The sequence below is a fragment of the Dreissena polymorpha genome, chromosome 11 (genome assembly GCF_020536995.1).
Source record: "Dreissena polymorpha isolate Duluth1 chromosome 11, UMN_Dpol_1.0, whole genome shotgun sequence".
NCBI lineage: Eukaryota > Metazoa > Mollusca > Bivalvia > Myida > Dreissenidae > Dreissena > Dreissena polymorpha.
The window spans coordinates 54,835,589-54,843,916 of record NC_068365.1 but is presented as its reverse complement, the minus strand read 5'-3'; the positions used below and the strand labels follow the sequence as shown (position 1 = coordinate 54,843,916).

Genomic DNA, 8,328 nt, shown 5'->3' with positions numbered 1-8,328 from the left:
CAAAATAATCATTGTTGAACCTTCCTATCTCCACCAGCTTACCAGAAATAGCCAGTAGGCCTACTACATTTTCGTATTCATCTGATCTTTAATAAGATCAGCATGTGTTAATTGTAACATTAAAGCACTTATATTATCGAATAGTATTACAATGTTTGTTTATGAAAATTAATTATTCATGGTGTACATCCATAGAACTGTATACTCAATATACATAATAATATTTCATGGTCATAAACAAAAGTGTCTGTACGATCTCTCATACCAACTATTTTTAAAATAGGCTGATGAAATCAACTAGTAAACTTACATTAATATTCCTTCTGATGCTCCTTTACTGATTATACTTTCTGCATACAATATTTGAATGCTGGGAGACACATATACTATATCGGTTATACAAGGGTTGGATTTTTACAAGCCAAATCGGACATAATGAACGAAACGGAAATGATTTTCCATTCCGTGCAAATGAATACACATCAAGTTGATCTTTGCTTCGTAAAAGTTCAAACGGAGTGCAGATGATGAAGCATTACCTATTGAGTTCAATACTATTTTATTAACATAAATTGAATCGATCTTCAAAACTAACTTGCCTTTGATCTTAAACAAATTGCGTTTGATCTCAAACCATGCAAAACGTGTTTGAACCTTAACCCATGGTCGTTTCCGTCTGCAAAATATACCAAAGCTCATACCGGATGTCGGATTGTCGTATACATTTATAGCACTATATTAGGACAATGGAAACTTAATCAGAAGATAAATTCATATTAACGGGAATAATGCCACAAGACTATGACGTTAAAATGATTGGTGTTAGAAAATAATATTGTATTAGAACAATTCTTGCGTATTATAACTTTTCTATTTATCAAGATACGCGTAAGTTATTCCTGAAATCTCTATAGTTTGTCTAGGATAACAATAACGCATTTGACAATCGTAATGCATGGTTCGATAATTTAAATCAAAGTACTGGCAGTACTAGTGTGACGATGCTTTTGAAGAGAATGGATATAAAACATCAATTTAAGTTTATCTATATCACCACAATTGTGTATGTTGATACGAACATTTGGGTACGATAAAAAATTTGGGTACGAAAATTTTGGGTACGAAAAAAAAATTTGGTACGAAAAAAATTTGCGTACGAAACATTTTTGGTACGAAAAAAAGTTTAGGGGTACGGGGAAGTAGTACCCGTGGGTAACTTGACCCATTGAGCGAAACTGGGAGGCGGGTCACATTCTTGTTCATTAAGTATGGCAATACATTCATGATGATTCTCGAAAGTAGGTATGAGCACATAGCCGGACCATGTGAGCTCAATCGTATGAGCACTTGACTATCCGAGTTCGCCCACGAACATATGGATAAGTTAACTAATAGCGAAATGACCTTATACATGTATTTGCTGAAATCTAACAATCGAACGAAATATCAGACATGGTATGTACACTTAGGTGGTTGTGTAATTTCTGTTAGAATTTCGTATTCAATATGTAAATTTTAAATGATTGTGCCCGCACTTGAGTTTGTTGCCTTGTTTGAGTCTATACGCGCCTAGGCTGCACCCAGTGTGTGTATTTGTGTTTTTCCTAGGTAATGAGTTACCCCCGCGCTGAGGCTGCATAATGTTGGGACCCGGAGTGTGTCCAGCACTCCTACCTAATAAGATTAGATTGACGACAGTTGGGACGAATTTTGAATGATAGCTGCAATTCCCAGCTATTTGTTTTGTACTGAAATACTTTTTAATTTTTTATATGGTCAAATGCTGCGGGGGGGGGATGAGATTTTCCGGAAAAAAACAACTGTCAGGAATGGTGACCACAAAACATACAAAATATAACTTTGAGCCGGGAGCGGGAATCGAACCGGTGTGGTAAAGGTGAAAAGCGAACATCCTTACCACTGCGCTAGCGGGACAGACAATTACACAAAGAAAAGTTGTTTTATCTATATACATCATAGCAGTGCAGCGTTTACAATTTGCAGGTTCCAAATCGTTCGCATTCTTTAGTTTTGTGATCACGTAAAAAGTTAATTTCACATGTTTTTATTCGCAATTTATTTACTAAATCGAGAACAAATATCAAACAAAATAGAGAAAATATATAGTTGTTTCATTGGTCCATAAAAATAAAATGGATGTAAAATTACTAATTTGAAATTAACGTTCTGATACACTTATTGAATCTGTTTCCCCAGGATATGCTGTTCTATAAATATTTACCTTTATCAACACGAACGACAACTCTGCTAGGAGAATGTTATCAATGAAAATCAACGAGCAATCTCCTACGCAGTGGCGAATGCCAAGGGAAGTAACTGAAAAATCGAGTTATCTCAATCGGACTGGCTCGGTCTTTTACATAGGGCGCCATTGTGAAGAATTTTTTTACTGGTTATCAAACCTTGGACGCTGCTGTTCCAGCATCGTCAAAAAAGGACTCTACTTGAGTTTCCTGTATTCTGATTCTATACTTCAGACGTTACATTTGATATTGATCGAGACTATGTATGGTAGTTGTGACATGACCAAGATATGTTATATTTTAGAAAATAAACATTATGTTTAATTTAACATGATATTATCGGATGATAAACTATCTATACATGTTAGAGACTTTGAATAAGCCTAATGCATGTGCGTAATGTTTGCTGTAATGTGCCGGCATCCTGCAGTGACAATACATACATTCATTCAGTGAGAACATATCGACATACAATATTTTTTCACGTATTTAGTTTTTACAATTTATTTCTTTCACACCATAGACCAAATTATTGTAGAAATATTAATGGCTTGATATTTGGAAATCGTATTTTGATTGTATTTACTGAGTAGCAAGTAAACACTGACGTGTTTCAGGATGTTTTGTCAACGGCAACATGGCAAAATGGTGCAACGAACATACCATTTTTGTATCAGTGAAAACACAATCTATTAAGGATAGTACACATGGGGGAAAATGGTTGTTTTGTGGGCGATAACATATATTTAATAGAGCTTTTTAAGGTTTGAATAATGTCGAATATTATTGTTGGCGCTATTTCTTGATGTTCGTTGGTCCCAAGAATACATTTTCTGAGACTAATCCGATAACATTAAACCAGTTTAAATTTAATGGAGACATTAAAAGAAACACGTTTTGTCTAGATTTATTAAGACATTGAGTGTGTTTTGAGATATTTTCTGCATTCTGGACATCATATCGTTTCAAACTTGCATCGCAAACAAAACGCAAATCGCGTTAATCTTAGACATAAATGAAGAATAGTTTCGAATATGAAATATATGTCCGCTCAAAATATTCAGTATCTCCTAGGACGGAAAAATTCTTAATAGTATAAACAAAGCAGATTGGAATCTTGTGCTTCCATTATTAGTTGGGACATTGGTGAAGAAGATATAAAAGGAGTCCGATTGTTTTAAGATCACTTCACAAGTTTAAACGATAAGTTTTTGTTGTTGGGCAATGTGGGCGCCCATCATTAAGAATGCGGATGTATTAGTGAAAGTGTGTGGGTATACTTATTTCCGTGCAATTTGCTTTGTATCCTTGGCGTTACACCCGTGGGTGTGTATGATGCAGAGTTGCTTCTAGTGTAAGATTGAACTGTTTTCGATGTCGCTGTGTATAGATATATGTGTATATTCGTTGCATACAGTATAACTTTCTGTTGTATTTCATGGATTATATTAATAAACTCAGTTAAACAATCACATGTTTCTAGGTTTGTGTTAAGGAAAAACACGTGTGCGGTTTCTCAATGCGACCTTTGATCAATTCCAATGCACATGTGAGTAAGGTTAGTGGTCACAATTCCGAAAGAGATATTCTCCGGGTACTCATGTTTTCCCCAGCAGCACAAGAAATACACAAATTAGACATTTATTCAGTGACTTAAATCTAAATAATGAATGGATGCTTTTTGCATTTTTGAAACATCCCTTCTACAACATTGTTTATTTCGATCAACGCCATTACATCGTACAATCGAATATATTTGCCGGTTTCTCGGTTTAATACAATGATTAATACGTGATTTGAAAATCTTACCAACTGAAGCATAAAACGAGTCATATTTCTGTGATAACATACTTATTAAATATTTGTTTAATGTTTCAACTCATCTACGGGGACTTGGTTTGTTGCATGATATTTCCGTTCTTTTAAACATTAATTTCATTTAAAAACAAATAAGTTTCTTTTTAAACTGAAAACGAATATGTTCAACAATAAAAGGGTGTGACTGCTTCCACTATAGAAAAAAAACATTGGCGATTCGATTGTAGTTGTATGAGTTTTCATGCGACGTTTAATGTCAAAAGCATTTACAACGGTGAAAAAAGAAGAAAAAGCAGAAAATTATAGCCGATCATTTGAACTATATAGGAATTAAGAAACTCCAGAAACATGAGGAGAATCATCCGCAAATAAAGTCACAACAATACACGCAAGTATTTCTCTTAAGGAATGCAGGGCGACACGTTCAACTCAACATGCAGCATATACACGACAGGTTAACCGCGGTACAACTCAACATGCAGCATATACACGACAGGTAACCGCGGTACAACTCAACATGCAGCATATACACGACAGGTTAACCGCGGTACAACTCAACATGCAGCATATACACGACAGGTTAACCGCGGTATAACTCAACATGCAGCATATACACGACAGGTTAACCGCGGTACAACTCAACATGCAGCATATACACGACAGGTTAACCGCGGTACAACTCAAAATGCAGCATATACACGACAGGTTAACCGCGTTAGGACGGTTCATATAAAGCAATTTTGGTCAAAAATGTTTGAATGAAGATTCGAACTTCTCATTTCACCCATATAAATATGTCACCGACAAAGAATGGTCAAATAATGGTAATTCAAATTGGAAGGCAATAACATAGCATTTAAATTCGATAAAATTGCAATTTTAATAACTGAATTGTTTCATATGAACCAGAGCAACATAATAACAACCGTCTGAATCTTTCATAACATTCTGATGGAAACTGATTATGTGAATCATATAGATACCCATCACAATAGTGTGATCAACAAACTCAAAATATGGTGCCATGAGATTAGACTTGCATAATGTGTTTCGCTGTGCAGATCAATACCATGCTATGTCCCAGTAGTATTATACCATATAATACCGGAACTTTATTTACAGAAAGTTACGAAATTGACAGCGTGGGATGAAATACGTGTTTACCAAAACGTAATATTAAGACTGGTCAAATATTAATACGTGTCCAAGAATTGCTGAACTACTATTTCAGTTGCGTTTGCAAATTATGAATATACTGTTGTATACAGGGTTTGAACATCATGGATTTGTATAAAAAGAAGTGGGAAGAGATTTCTTGTGTTGCCTGTTTATGACACAATGTGTATTCAAACAAAAATAAATCATTACAAATTTCACAATATAATGTAAAACTTCCATAGTGTAAGCCTGTTGGACATACAATCACATGACGATTGTATTTTATATGTTCAGCTCTTATTAAAAAGCATGAATTATCCAAGCACTTTTGGAAACAATTTGAATGTGCCTTAACTGACGACGTTAGTCAAGTTACATGAGATTGTTTTACGTCACTGGCAGCATTGTCAACTGATTCCTTGTACGCTGGTCAAACATATATGCTAGTTATATTTAAAACAAAATAATCATTGTTGAACCTTCCTATCTCCACCAGCTTACCAGAAATAGCCAGTAGGCCTACTACATTTTCGTATTCATCTGATCTTTAATAAGATCAGCATGTGTTAATTGTAACATTAAAGCACTTATATTATCGAATAGTATTACAATGTTTGTTTATGAAAATTAATTATTCATGGTGTACATCCATAGAACTGTATACTCAATATACATAATAATATTTCATGGTCATAAACAAAAGTGTCTGTACGATCTCTCATACCAACTATTTTTAAAATAGGCTGATGAAATCAACTAGTAAACTTACATTAATATTCCTTCTGATGCTCCTTTACTGATTATACTTTCTGCATACAATATTTGAATGCTGGGAGACACATATACTATATCGGTTATACAAGGGTTGGATTTTTACGAGCCAAATCGGACATAATGAACGAAACGGAAATGATTTTCCATTCCGTGCAAATGAATACACATCAAGTTGATCTTTGCTTCGTAAAAGTTCAAACGGAGTGCAGATGATGAAGCATTACCTATTGAGTTCAATACTATTTTATTAACATGAATTGAATCGATCTTCAAAACTAACTTGCCTTTGATCTTAAACAAATTGCGTTTGATCTCAAACCATGCAAAACGTGTTTGAACCTTAACCCATGGTCGTTTCCGTCTGCAAAATATACCAAAGCTCATACCGGATGTCGGATTGTCGTATACATTTATAGCACTATATTAGGACAATGGAAACTTAATCAGAAGATAAATTCATATTAACGGGAATAATGCCACAAGACTATGACGTTAAAATGATTGGTGTTAGAAAATAATATTGTATTAGAACAATTCTTGCGTATTATAACTTTTCTATTTATCAAGATACGCGTAAGTTATTCCTGAAATCTCTATAGTTTGTCTAGGATAACAATAACGCATTTGACAATCGTAATGCATGGTTCGATAATTTAAATCAAAGTACTGGCAGTACTAGTGTGACGATGCTTTTGAAGAGAATGGATATAAAACATCAATTTAAGTTTATCTATATCACCACAATTGTGTATGTTGATACGAACATTTGGGTACGATAAAAAAATTTGGGTACGAAAATTTTGGGTACGAAAAAAAAATTTGGTACGAAAAAAATTTGCGTACGAAACATTTTTGGTACGAAAAAAAGTTTAGGGGTACGGGGAAGTAGTACCCGTGGGTAACTTGACCCATTGAGCGAAACTGGGAGGCGGGTCACATTCTTGTTCATTAAGTATGGCAATACATTCATGATGATTCTCGAAAGTAGGTATGAGCACATAGCCGGACCATGTGAGCTCAATCGTATGAGCACTTGACTATCCGAGTTCGCCCACGAACATATGGATAAGTTAACTAATAGCGAAATGACCTTATACATGTATTTGCTGAAATCTAACAATCGAACGAAATATCAGACATGGTATGTACAATTAGGTGGTTGTGTAATTTCTGTTAGAATTTCGTATTCAATATGTAAATTTTAAATGATTGTGCCCGCACTTGAGTTTGTTGCCTTGTTTGAGTCTATACGCGCCTAGGCTGCACCCAGTGTGTGTATTTGTGTTTTTCCTAGGTAATGAGTTACCTCCGCGCTGAGGCTGCATAATGTTGGGACCCGGAGTGTGTCCAGCACTCCTACCTAATAAGATTAGATTGACGACAGTTGGGACGAATTTTGAATGATAGCTGCAATTCCCAGCTATTTGTTTTGTACTGAAATACTTTTTAATTTTTTATATGGTCAAATGCTGCGGGGGGGGATGAGATTTTCCGGAAAAAAACAACTGTCAGGAATGGTGACCACAAAACATACAAAATATAACATTGAGCCGGGAGCGGGAATCGAACCGGTGTGGTAAAGGTGAAAAGCGAACATCCTTACCACTGCGCTAGCGGGACAGACAATTACACAAAGAAAAGTTGTTTTATCTATATACATCATAGCAGTGCAGCGTTTACAATTTGCAGGTTCCAAATCGTTCGCATTCTTTAGTTTTGTGATCACGTAAAAAGTTAATTTCACATGTTTTTATTCGCAATTTATTTACTAAATCGAGAACAAATATCAAACAAAATAGAGAAAATATATAGTTGTTTCATTGGTCCATAAAAATAAAATGGATGTAAAATTACTAATTTGAAATTAACGTTCTGATACACTTATTGAATCTGTTTCCCCAGGATATGCTGTTCTATAAATATTTACCTTTATCAACACGAACGACAACTCTGCTAGGAGAATGTTATCAATGAAAATCAACGAGCAATCTCCTACGCAGTGGCGAATGCCAAGGGAAGTAACTGAAAAATCGAGTTATCTCAATCGGATTGGCTCGGTCGTTTACATAGGGCGCCATTGTGAAGAATTTTTTTACTGGTTATCAAACCTTGGACGCTGCTGTTCCAGCATCGTCAAAAAAGGACTCTACTTGAGTTTCCTGTATTCTGATTCTATACTTCAGACGTTACATTTGATATTGATCGAGACTATGTATGGTAGTTGTGACATGACCAAGATATGTTATATTTTAGAAAATAAACATTATGTTTAATTTAACATGATATTATCGGATGATAAACTATCTATACATGT

The 8,328-nt window shown here is 34.9% G+C and overlaps 2 long non-coding RNA genes across 2 annotated transcripts; both read right to left on the bottom strand.

Annotated features, from left to right (window-relative positions):
• Positions 1-1,178: 1,178 nt before the first annotated feature.
• LOC127851131 (uncharacterized) lies at positions 1,179-2,449 on the bottom strand. The gene is made up of 2 exons (XR_008035672.1): positions 1,974-2,449; positions 1,179-1,721 (listed from the first exon to the last, which is right to left on the bottom strand). It is a non-coding gene; the product is annotated as an uncharacterized LOC127851131 (long non-coding RNA).
• A 4,429-nt stretch (positions 2,450-6,878) lies between these two features.
• On the bottom strand, positions 6,879-8,048 carry LOC127851130 (uncharacterized). The gene is made up of 2 exons (XR_008035671.1): positions 7,673-8,048; positions 6,879-7,421 (listed from the first exon to the last, which is right to left on the bottom strand). It is a non-coding gene; the product is annotated as an uncharacterized LOC127851130 (long non-coding RNA).
• Positions 8,049-8,328: the final 280 nt, after the last annotated feature.